A 12374-nucleotide genomic window follows, 5' to 3' on the forward strand; every position below is an offset into this window, starting at 1 on the left:
TCATTTTTACCAATATTTCGATACTATTTCATGTAGTATCACGATATGTGATTTGGCCTTCAAATCTCAGAATTTCGCATAATATTGCATTTTAAGCAAGTTTTCTTGCCTTTTGTTTCGTACGAAAAATCATCGAATTTAGCAATATTTTGACGTTTATCATCCCCTTTTCCTTTATGTGACTTAAACAAAATATCATCGAATTAGGCAATATTTTGCCGTTTTCCACGTTTTGTGAATTTTCAGTCTATGGGTATTAATTCATATATATACGATAAAAATGATGCAAACACATAATTGATTAGATAATAACCTTAAATACTTCATTTTCAATCATCTATTTGTTTCTCGTTAAAATACTGAGTAAGATAATGAAAAGGGGAGAAGTTCGGTTTTTATTGCATATATCGACGTTTCAGCCGGATTAGAGCGGTTTTACGTGTACATCTTCCCTCGGTAATATAAACGGAAAATCAAGAACATTTTAGTTAATTCTAATGAAAACACATTGATTTTTATAATTTGTATTGGAAACAACATTGTCATATGTCTATTCTTGGATCTAAATAATACGAAACCTCGCTCTATGATTTGAAGTTAAAATCCTCAAATATGGTTAAATATTGACTTTTTTCACGTTTTTCATGTAGTTTGATATTACGTAAATATATTCATTTTTACCAATATTTCGATACTATTTCATGTAGTATCACGATATGTGATTTGGCCTTCAAATCTCAGAATTTCGCATAATATTGCATTTTAAGCAAGTTTTCTTGCCTTTTGTTTCGTACGAAAAATCATCGAATTTAGCAATATTTTGACGTTTATCATCCCCTTTTCCTTTATGTGACTTAAACAAAATATCATCGAATTAGGCAATATTTAGCCGTTTTCCACGTTTTTGTGAATTTTCAGTCTATGGGTATTAATTCATATATATACGATAAAAATTATGCAAACACATAATTGATTAGATAATAACCTTAAATACTTCATTTTCAATCAACTATTTGTTTCTCGTTAAAATACTGAGTAAGATATTGAAAAGGGGAGAAGTTCTGTTTTTATTGCATATATCGACGTTTCAGCCGGAATAGAGCGATTTTCGTGTACATCTTCCATCGGTAATATAAACGGAAAATCAGGAACATTTTAGTTAATACCAATGAAAACACATTGATTTTTATCATTTGTATTGGTAACCACACTGTCATATGTCTTTTCTTGGATCTAAATAATACGTAACTTCGCTCTATGATTTGAAGTTAAAATCCTCATATAAGGTTAAATATTTACTTTTTTCACGTTTTCATGTAGTTTGATATAACGTAAATATATTCATTTTTACCAATATTTCGATACTATTTCATGTAGTATCACGATATGTGATTTGGCCTTCAAATCTCAGAATTTCGCATAATATTGCATTTTAAGCAAGTTTTCTTGCCTTTTGTTTCGTACGAAAAATCATCGAATTTAGCAATATTTTGACGTTTATCATCCCCTTTTCCTTTATGTGACCCAAACAAAATATCATCGAATTAGGCAATATTTTGCCGTTTTCCACGTTTTTGTGAATTTTCAGTCTATGGTATTAATTCATATATATACGATAAAAATGATGCAAACACATAATTGATTAGATAATAACCTTAAATACTTCATTTTCAATCAACTATTTGTTTCTCGTTAAAATACTGAGTAAGATATTGAAAAGGGGAGAAGTTCTGTTTTTATTGCATATATCGACGTTTCAGCCGGAATAGAGCGATTTTCGTGTACATCTTCCATCGGTAATATAAACGGAAAATCAGGAACATTTTAGTTAATACCAATGAAAACACATTGATTTTTTCATTTGTATTGGTAACCACACTGTCATATGTCTTTTCTTGGATCTAAATAATACGTAACCTCGCTCTATGATTTGAAGTTAAAATCCTCATATAAGGTTAAATATTGACTTTTTTCACGTTTTTCATGTAGTTTGATATAACGTAAATATATTCATTTTTACCAATATTTCGATACTATTTCATGTAGTATCACGATATGTGATTTGGCCTTCAAATCTCAGAATTTCGCATAATATTGCATTTTAAGCAAGTTTTCTTGCCTTTTGTTTCGTACGAAAAATCATCGAATTTAGCAATATTTTGACGTTTATCATCCCCTTTTCCTTTATGTGACTTAAACAAAATATCATCGAATTAGGCAATATTTTGCCGTTTTCCACGTTTGTGAATTTTCAGTCTATGGGTATTAATTCATATATATACGATAAAAATGATGCAAACACATAATTGATTAGATAATAACCTTAAATACTTCATTTTCAATCATCTATTTGTTTCTCGTTAAAATACTGAGTAAGATATGAAAAGGGGAGAAGTTCGTTTTTATTGCATATATCGACGTTTCAGCCGGAATAGAGCGATTTTCGTGTACATCTTCCATCGGTAATATAAACGGAAAATCAGAACATTTTAGTTAATTCTAATGAAAACACATTGATTTTTATATTTGTATTGGTAACAACACTCATATGTCTTTCTTGGATCTAAATAATACGAAACCTCGCTCTATGATTTGAAGTTAAAATCCTCAATATGGTTAAATATTGACTTTTTTCACGTTTTTCATGTAGTTTGATATACGTAAATATATTCATTTTTACCAATATTTCGATACTATTTCATGTAGTATCACGATATGTGATTTGGCCTTCAAATCTCAGAATTTCGCATAATATTGCATTTTAAGCAAGTTTTCTTGCCTTTTGTTTCGTACGAAAAATCATCGAATTTAGCAATATTTTGACGTTTATCATCCCTTTTCTTTATGTGACTTAAACAAAATATCATCGAATTAGGCAATATTTTGCCGTTTTCCACGTTTTTGTGAATTTTCAGTCTATGGGTATTAATTCATATATATACGATAAAAATGATGCAAACACATAATTGATTAGATAATAACCTTAAATACTTCATTTTCAATCATCTATTTGTTTCTCGTTAAAATACTGAGTAAGATATGAAAAGGGGAGAAGTTCGGTTTTTATTGCATATATCGACGTTTCAGCCGGAATAGAGCGATTTTCGTGTACATCTTCCCTCGGTAATATAAACGGAAAATCAGGAACATTTTGTTAATTCAATGAAAACACATTGATTTTTATCATTTGTATTGGAACAACATTGTCATATGTCTTTCTTGGATCTAAATAATACGAAACCTCGCTCTATGATTTGAAGTTAAAATCCTCATATATGGTTAAATATTGACTTTTTTCACGTTTTTCATGTAGTTTGATATAACGTAAATATATTCATTTTTACCAATATTTCGATACTATTTCATGTAGTATCACGATATGTGATTTGGCCTTCAAATCTCAGAATTTCGCATAATATTGCATTTTAAGCAAGTTTTCTTGCCTTTTGTTTCGTACGAAAAATCATCGAATTTAGCAATATTTTGACGTTTATCATCCCTTTTCCTTTATGTGACTAAACAAAATATCATCGAATTAGGCAATATTTTGCCGTTTTCCACGTTTTTGTGAATTTTCAGTCTATGGGTATTAATTCATATATATACGATAAAAATGATGCAAACACATAATTGATTAGATAATAACCTTAAATACTTCATTTTCAATCAACTATTTGTTTCTCGTTAAAATACTGAGTAAGATATGAAAAGGGGAGAAGTTCGTTTTTATTGCATATATCGACGTTTCAGCCGGATAGAGCGATTTTCGTGTACATCTTCCATCGGTAATATAAACGGAAAATCAGAACATTTTAGTTACCAATGAAAACACATTGATTTTTATCATTTGTATTGGAAACAACATGTCATATGTCTTTCTTGGATCTAAATAATACGAAACCTCGCTCTATGATTTGAAGTTAAAATCCTCATATATGGTTAAATATTGACTTTTTTCACGTTTTTCATGTAGTTTGATATACGTAAATATATTCATTTTTACCAATATTTCGATACTATTTCATGTAGTATCACGATATGTGATTTGGCCTTCAAATCTCAGAATTTCGCATAATATTGCATTTTAAGCAAGTTTTCTTGCCTTTTGTTTCGTACGAAAAATCATCGAATTTAGCAATATTTTGACGTTTATCATCCCCTTTTCCTTTATGTGACTTAAACAAAATATCATCGAATTAGGCAATATTTTGCCGTTTTCCACGTTTTTGTGAATTTTCAGTCTATGGGTATTAATTCATATATATACGATAAAAATGATGCAAACACATAATTGATTAGATAATAACCTTAAATACTTCATTTTCAATCATCTATTTGTTTCTCGTTAAAATACTGAGTAAGATAATGAAAAGGGGAGAAGTTCGGTTTTTATTGCATATATCGACGTTTCAGCCGGATTAGAGCGGTTTTACGTGTACATCTTCCCTCGGTAATATAAACGGAAAATCAAGAACATTTTAGTTAATTCTAATGAAAACACATTGATTTTTATAATTTGTATTGGAAACAACATTGTCATATGTCTATTCTTGGATCTAAATAATACGAAACCTCGCTCTATGATTTGAAGTTAAAATCCTCAATATGGTTAAATATTGACTTTTTTCACGTTTTTCATGTAGTTTGATATTACGTAAATATATTCATTTTTACCAATATTTCGATACTATTTCATGTAGTATCACGATATGTGATTTGGCCTTCAAATCTCAGAATTTCGCATAATATTGCATTTTAAGCAAGTTTTCTTGCCTTTTGTTTCGTACGAAAAATCATCGAATTTAGCAATATTTTGACGTTTATCATCCCCTTTTCCTTTATGTGACTTAAACAAAATATCATCGAATTAGGCAATATTTTGCCGTTTTCCACGTTTTTGTGAATTTTCAGTCTATGGGTATTAATTCATATATATACGATAAAAATTATGCAAACACATAATTGATTAGATAATAACCTTAAATACTTCATTTTCAATCAACTATTTGTTTCTCGTTAAAATACTGAGTAAGATATTGAAAAGGGGAGAAGTTCTGTTTTTATTGCATATATCGACGTTTCAGCCGGAATAGAGCGATTTTCGTGTACATCTTCCATCGGTAATATAAACGGAAAATCAGGAACATTTTAGTTAATACCAATGAAAACACATTGATTTTTATCATTTGTATTGGTAACACACTGTCATATGTCTTTTCTTGGATCTAAATAATACGAAACCTCGCTCTATGATTTGAAGTTAAAATCCTCATATATGGTTAAATATTGACTTTTTTCACGTTTTTCATGTAGTTTGATATAACGTAAATATATTCATTTTTACCAATATTTCGATACTATTTCATGTAGTATCACGATATGTGATTTGGCCTTCAAATCTCAGAATTTCGCATAATATTGCATTTTAAGCAAGTTTTCTTGCCTTTTGTTTCGTACGAAAAATCATCGAATTTAGCAATATTTTGACGTTTATCATCCCTTTTCCTTTATGTGACTTAAACAAAATATCATCGAATTAGGCAATATTTTGCCGTTTTCCACGTTTTTGTGAATTTTCAGTCTATGGGTATTAATTCATATATATACGATAAAAATGATGCAAACACATAATTGATTAGATAATAACCTTAAATACTTCATTTTCAATCATCTATTTGTTTCTCGTTAAAATACTGAGTAAGATAATGAAAAGGGGAGAAGTTCGGTTTTTATTGCATATATCGACGTTTCAGCCGGATAGAGCGATTTTCGTGTACATCTTCCATCGGTAATATAAACGGAAAATCAGGAACATTTTAGTTAATACCAATGAAAACACATTGATTTTTATATTTGTATTGGAAACAACATGTCATATGTCTTTCTTGGATCTAAATAATACGAAACCTCGCTCTATGATTTGAAGTTAAAATCCTCATATAAGGTTAAATATTGACTTTTTTCACGTTTTTCATGTAGTTTGATATAACGTAAATATATTCATTTTTACCAATATTTCGATACTATTTCATGTAGTATCACGATATGTGATTTGGCCTTCAAATCTCAGAATTTCGCATAATATTGCATTTTAAGCAAGTTTTCTTGCCTTTTGTTTCGTACGAAAAATCATCGAATTTAGCAATATTTTGACGTTTATCATCCCCTTTTCCTTTATGTGACTTAAACAAAATATCATCGAATTAGGCAATATTTTGCCGTTTTCCACGTTTTTGTGAATTTTCAGTCTATGGGTATTAATTCATATATATACGATAAAAATGATGCAAACACATAATTGATTAGATAATAACCTTAAATACTTCATTTTCAATCATCTATTTGTTTCTCGTTAAAATACTGAGTAAGATAATGAAAAGGGGAGAAGTTCGGTTTTTATTGCATATATCGACGTTTCAGCCGGATTAGAGCGGTTTTACGTGTATCTTCCCTCGGTAATATAAACGGAAAATCAAGAACATTTTAGTTAATTCTAATGAAAACACATTGATTTTTATAATTTGTATTGGAAACACATTGTCATATGTCTATTCTTGGATCTAAATAATACGAAACCTCGCTCTATGATTTGAAGTTAAAATCCTCAAATATGGTTAAATATTGACTTTTTTCACGTTTTTCATGTAGTTTGATATAACGTAAATATATTCATTTTTACCAATATTTCGATACTATTTCATGTAGTATCACGATATGTGATTTGGCCTTCAAATCTCAGAATTTCGCATAATATTGCATTTTAAGCAAGTTTTCTTGCCTTTTGTTTCGTACGAAAAATCATCGAATTTAGCAATATTTTGACGTTTATCATCCCCTTTTCCTTTATGTGACTTAAACAAAATATCATCGAATTAGGCAATATTTTGCCGTTTTCCACGTTTTGTGAATTTTCAGTCTATGGGTATTAATTCATATATATACGATAAAAATTATGCAAACACATAATTGATTAGATAATAACCTTAAATACTTCATTTTCAATCAACTATTTGTTTCTCGTTAAAATACTGAGTAAGATATTGAAAAGGGGAGAAGTTCTGTTTTTATTGCATATATCGACGTTTCAGCCGGAATAGAGCGATTTTCGTGTACATCTTCCATCGGTAATATAAACGGAAATCAGGAACATTTTAGTTAATACCAATGAAAACACATTGATTTTTATCATTTGTATTGGTAACACACTGTCATATGTCTTTCTTGGATCTAAATAATACGTAAACCTCGCTCTATGATTTGAAGTTAAAATCCTCATATATGGTTAAATATTGACTTTTTTCACGTTTTTCATGTAGTTTGATATAACGTAAATATATTCATTTTTACCAATATTTCGATACTATTTCATGTAGTATCACGATATGTGATTTGGCCTTCAAATCTCAGAATTTCGCATAATATTGCATTTTAAGCAAGTTTTCTTGCCTTTTGTTTCGTACGAAAAATCATCGAATTTAGCAATATTTTGACGTTTATCATCCCCTTTTCCTTTATGTGACTTAAACAAAATATCATCGAATTAGGCAATATTTTGCCGTTTTCCACGTTTTTGTGAATTTTCAGTCTATGGGTATTAATTCATATATATACGATAAAAATGATGCAAACACATAATTGATTAGATAATAACCTTAACTTCATTTTCAATCATCTATTTGTTTCTCGTTAAAATACTGAGTAAGATAATGAAAAGGGGAGAAGTTCGTTTTTATTGCATATATCGACGTTTCAGCCGGATTAGAGCGGTTTTACGTGTACATCTTCCCTCGGTAATATAAACGGAAAATCAGGAACATTTTAGTTAATTCTAATGAAAACACATTGATTTTTATATTTGTATTGGAAACACATTGTCATATGTCTTTTCTTGGATCTAAATAATACGAAACCTCGCTCTATGATTTGAAGTTAAAATCCTCATATATGGTTAAATATTGACTTTTTCACGTTTTTCATGTAGTTTGATATACGTAAATATATTCATTTTTACCAATATTTCGATACTATTTCATGTAGTATCACGATATGTGATTTGGCCTTCAAATCTCAGAATTTCGCATAATATTGCATTTTAAGCAAGTTTTCTTGCCTTTTGTTTCGTACGAAAAATCATCGAATTTAGCAATATTTTGACGTTTATCATCCCTTTTCCTTTATGTGACTTAAACAAAATATCATCGAATTAGGCAATATTTTGCCGTTTTCCACGTTTTTGTGAATTTTCAGTCTATGGGTATTAATTCATATATATACGATAAAAATGATGCAAACACATAATTGATTAGATAATAACCTTAAATACTTCATTTTCAATCATCTATTTGTTTCTCGTTAAAATACTGAGTAAGATAATGAAAAGGGGAGAAGTTTTTTTTATTGCATATATCGACGTTTCAGCCGGATAGAGCGGTTTTCGTGTACATCTTCCCTCGGTAATATAAACGGAAAATCAAGAACATTTTGTTAATTCTAATGAAAACACATTGATTTTTATAATTTGTATTGGAAACAACATTGTCATATGTCTATTCTTGGATCTAAATAATACGAAACCTCGCTCTATGATTTGAAGTTAAAATCCTCAATATGGTTAAATATTGACTTTTTTCACGTTTTTCATGTAGTTTGATATTACGTAAATATATTCATTTTTACCAATATTTCGATACTATTTCATGTAGTATCACGATATGTGATTTGGCCTTCAAATCTCAGAATTTCGCATAATATTGCATTTTAAGCAAGTTTTCTTGCCTTTTGTTTCGTACGAAAAATCATCGAATTTAGCAATATTTTGACGTTTATCATCCCCTTTTCCTTTATGTGACTTAAACAAAATATCATCGAATTAGGCAATATTTTGCCGTTTTCCACGTTTTTGTGAATTTTCAGTCTATGGGTATTAATTCATATATATACGATAAAAATGATGCAAACACATAATTGATTAGATAATAACCTTAAATACTTCATTTTCAATCAACTATTTGTTTCTCGTTAAAATACTGAGTAAGATATGAAAAGGGGAGAAGTTCGTTTTTATTGCATATATCGACGTTTCAGCCGGAATAGAGCGATTTTTCGTGTACATCTTCCATCGGTAATATAAACGGAAAATCAGGAACATTTTAGTTAATACCAATGAAAACACATTGATTTTTATTTGTATTGGTAAACAACATGTCATATGTCTTTTCTTGGATCTAAATAATACGAAACCTCGCTCTATGATTTGAAGTTAAAATCCTCATATATGGTTAAATATTGACTTTTTTCACGTTTTTCATGTAGTTTGATATAACGTAAATATATTCATTTTTACCAATATTTCGATACTATTTCATGTAGTATCACGATATGTGATTTGGCCTTCAAATCTCAGAATTTCGCATAATATTGCATTTTAAGCAAGTTTTCTTGCCTTTTGTTTCGTACGAAAAATCATCGAATTTAGCAATATTTTGACGTTTATCATCCCTTTTCCTTTATGTGACTTAAACAAAATATCATCGAATTAGGCAATATTTTGCCGTTTTCCACGTTTTGTGAATTTTCAGTCTATGGGTATTAATTCATATATATACGATAAAAATGATGCAAACACATAATTGATTAGATAATAACCTTAAATACTTCATTTTCAATCAACTATTTGTTTCTCGTTAAAATACTGAGTAAGATATTAAAAGGGGAGAAGTTCTGTTTTTATTGCATATATCGACGTTTCAGCCGGAATAGAGCGATTTTCGTGTACATCTTCCCTCGGTAATATAAACGGAAAATCAGGAACATTTTAGTTAATTCTAATGAAAACACATTGATTTTTATCATTTGTATTGAAACAACTTGTCATATGTCTTTCTTGGATCTAAATAATACGAAACCTCGCTCTATGATTTGAAGTTAAAATCCTCATATATGGTTAAATATTGACTTTTTTCACGTTTTTCATGTAGTTTGATATAACGTAAATATATTCATTTTTACCAATATTTCGATACTATTTCATGTAGTATCACGATATGTGATTTGGCCTTCAAATCTCAGAATTTCGCATAATATTGCATTTTAAGCAAGTTTTCTTGCCTTTTGTTTCGTACGAAAAATCATCGAATTTAGCAATATTTTGACGTTTATCATCCCCTTTTCCTTTATGTGACTTAAACAAAATATCATCGAATTAGGCAATATTTTGCCGTTTTCCACGTTTATGTGAATTTTCAGTCTATGGGTATTAATTCATATATATACGATAAAAATGATGCAAACACATAATTGATTAGATAATAACCTTAAATACTTCATTTTCAATCATCTATTTGTTTCTCGTTAAAATACTGAGTAAGATATAAATAGGGGAGAAGTTCTGTTTTTATTGCATATATCGACGTTTCAGCCGGAATAGAGCGATTTTCGTGTACATCTTCCATCGGTAATATAAACGGAAAATCAAGAACATTTTAGTTAATTCTAATGAAAACACATTGATTTTTATAATTTGTATTGGAAACAACATTGTCATATGTCTATTCTTGGATCTAAATAATACGAAACCTCGCTCTATGATTTGAAGTTAAAATCCTCAAATATGGTTAAATATTGACTTTTTTCACGTTTTTCATGTAGTTTGATATTACGTAAATATATTCATTTTTACCAATATTTCGATACTATTTCATGTAGTATCACGATATGTGATTTGGCCTTCAAATCTCAGAATTTCGCATAATATTGCATTTTAAGCAAGTTTTCTTGCCTTTTGTTTCGTACGAAAAATCATCGAATTTAGCAATATTTTGACGTTTATCATCCCCTTTTCCTTTATGTGACCTAAACAAAATATCATCGAATTAGGCAATATTTTGCCGTTTTCCACGTTTTTGTGAATTTTCAGTCTATGGGTATTAATTCATATATATACGATAAAAATGATGCAAACACATAATTGATTAGATAATAACCTTAAATACTTCATTTTCAATCAACTATTTGTTTCTCGTTAAAATACTGAGTAAGATATTGAAAAGGGGAGAAGTTCTGTTTTTATTGCATATATCGACGTTTCAGCCGGAATAGAGCGATTTTCGTGTACATCTTCCATCGGTAATATAACGGAAAATCAGGAACATTTTAGTTAATACCAATGAAAACACATTGATTTTTATCATTTGTATTGGTAACAACACTGTCATATGTCTTTTCTTGGATCTAAATAATACGAAACCTCGCTCTATGATTGAAGTTAAAATCCTCATATATGGTTAAATATTGACTTTTTTCACGTTTTTCATGTAGTTTGATATAACGTAAATATATTCATTTTACCAATATTTCGATACTATTTCATTGTTAGTATCACGATATGTGATTTGGCCTTCAAATCTCAGAATTTCGCATAATATTGCATTTTAAGCAAGTTTTCTTGCCTTTTGTTTCGTACGAAAAATCATCGAATTTAGCAATATTTTGACGTTTATCATCCCTTTTTCCTTTATGTGACTTAAACAAAATATCATCGAATTTGGCAATATTTTGCCGTTTTCCACGTTTTTGTGAATTTTCAGTCTATGGGTATTAATTCATATATATACGATAAAAATGATGCAAACACATAATTGATTAGATAATAACCTTAAATACTTCATTTTCAATCAATCTATTTGTTTCTCGTTAAAATACTGAGTAAGATAATGAAAAGGGGAGAAGTTCTGTTTTTATTGCATATATCGACGTTTCAGCCGGAATAGAGCGATTTTCGTGTACATCTTCCATCGGAAATATAAACGGAAAATCAGGAACATTTTAGTTAATACCAATGAAAACACATTGATTTTTATCATTTGTATTGGTAACAACACTGTCATATGTCTTTTCTTGGATCTAAATAATATGAAACCTCGCTCTATGATTTGAAGTTAAAATCCTCATATATGGTTAAATATTGACTTTTTTCACGTTTTTTCATGTAGTTTGATATAACGTAAATATATTCATTTTTACCAATATTTCGATACTATTTCATGTAGTATCACGATATGTGATTTGGCCTTCAAATCTCAGAATTTCGCATAATATTGCATTAAGCAAGTTTTCTTGCCTTTTGTTTCGTACGAAAAACCATCGAATTTAGCTATATTTTGACGTTTATCATCCCCTTTTCCTTTATGTGACTTAAACAAAATATCATCGAATTAGGCAATATTTTGCCGTTTTCCACGTTTTTGTGAATTTTCAGTCTATGGGTATTAATTCATATATATACGATAAAAATGATGCAAACACATAATTGATTAGATAATAACCTTAAATACTTCATTTTCAATCATCTATTTGTTTCTCGTTAAAATACTGAG

Source organism: Procambarus clarkii, unplaced genomic scaffold, assembly GCF_040958095.1.
Source record: "Procambarus clarkii isolate CNS0578487 unplaced genomic scaffold, FALCON_Pclarkii_2.0 HiC_scaffold_126, whole genome shotgun sequence".
Taxonomy (NCBI): Eukaryota; Metazoa; Arthropoda; class Malacostraca; order Decapoda; family Cambaridae; genus Procambarus; species Procambarus clarkii.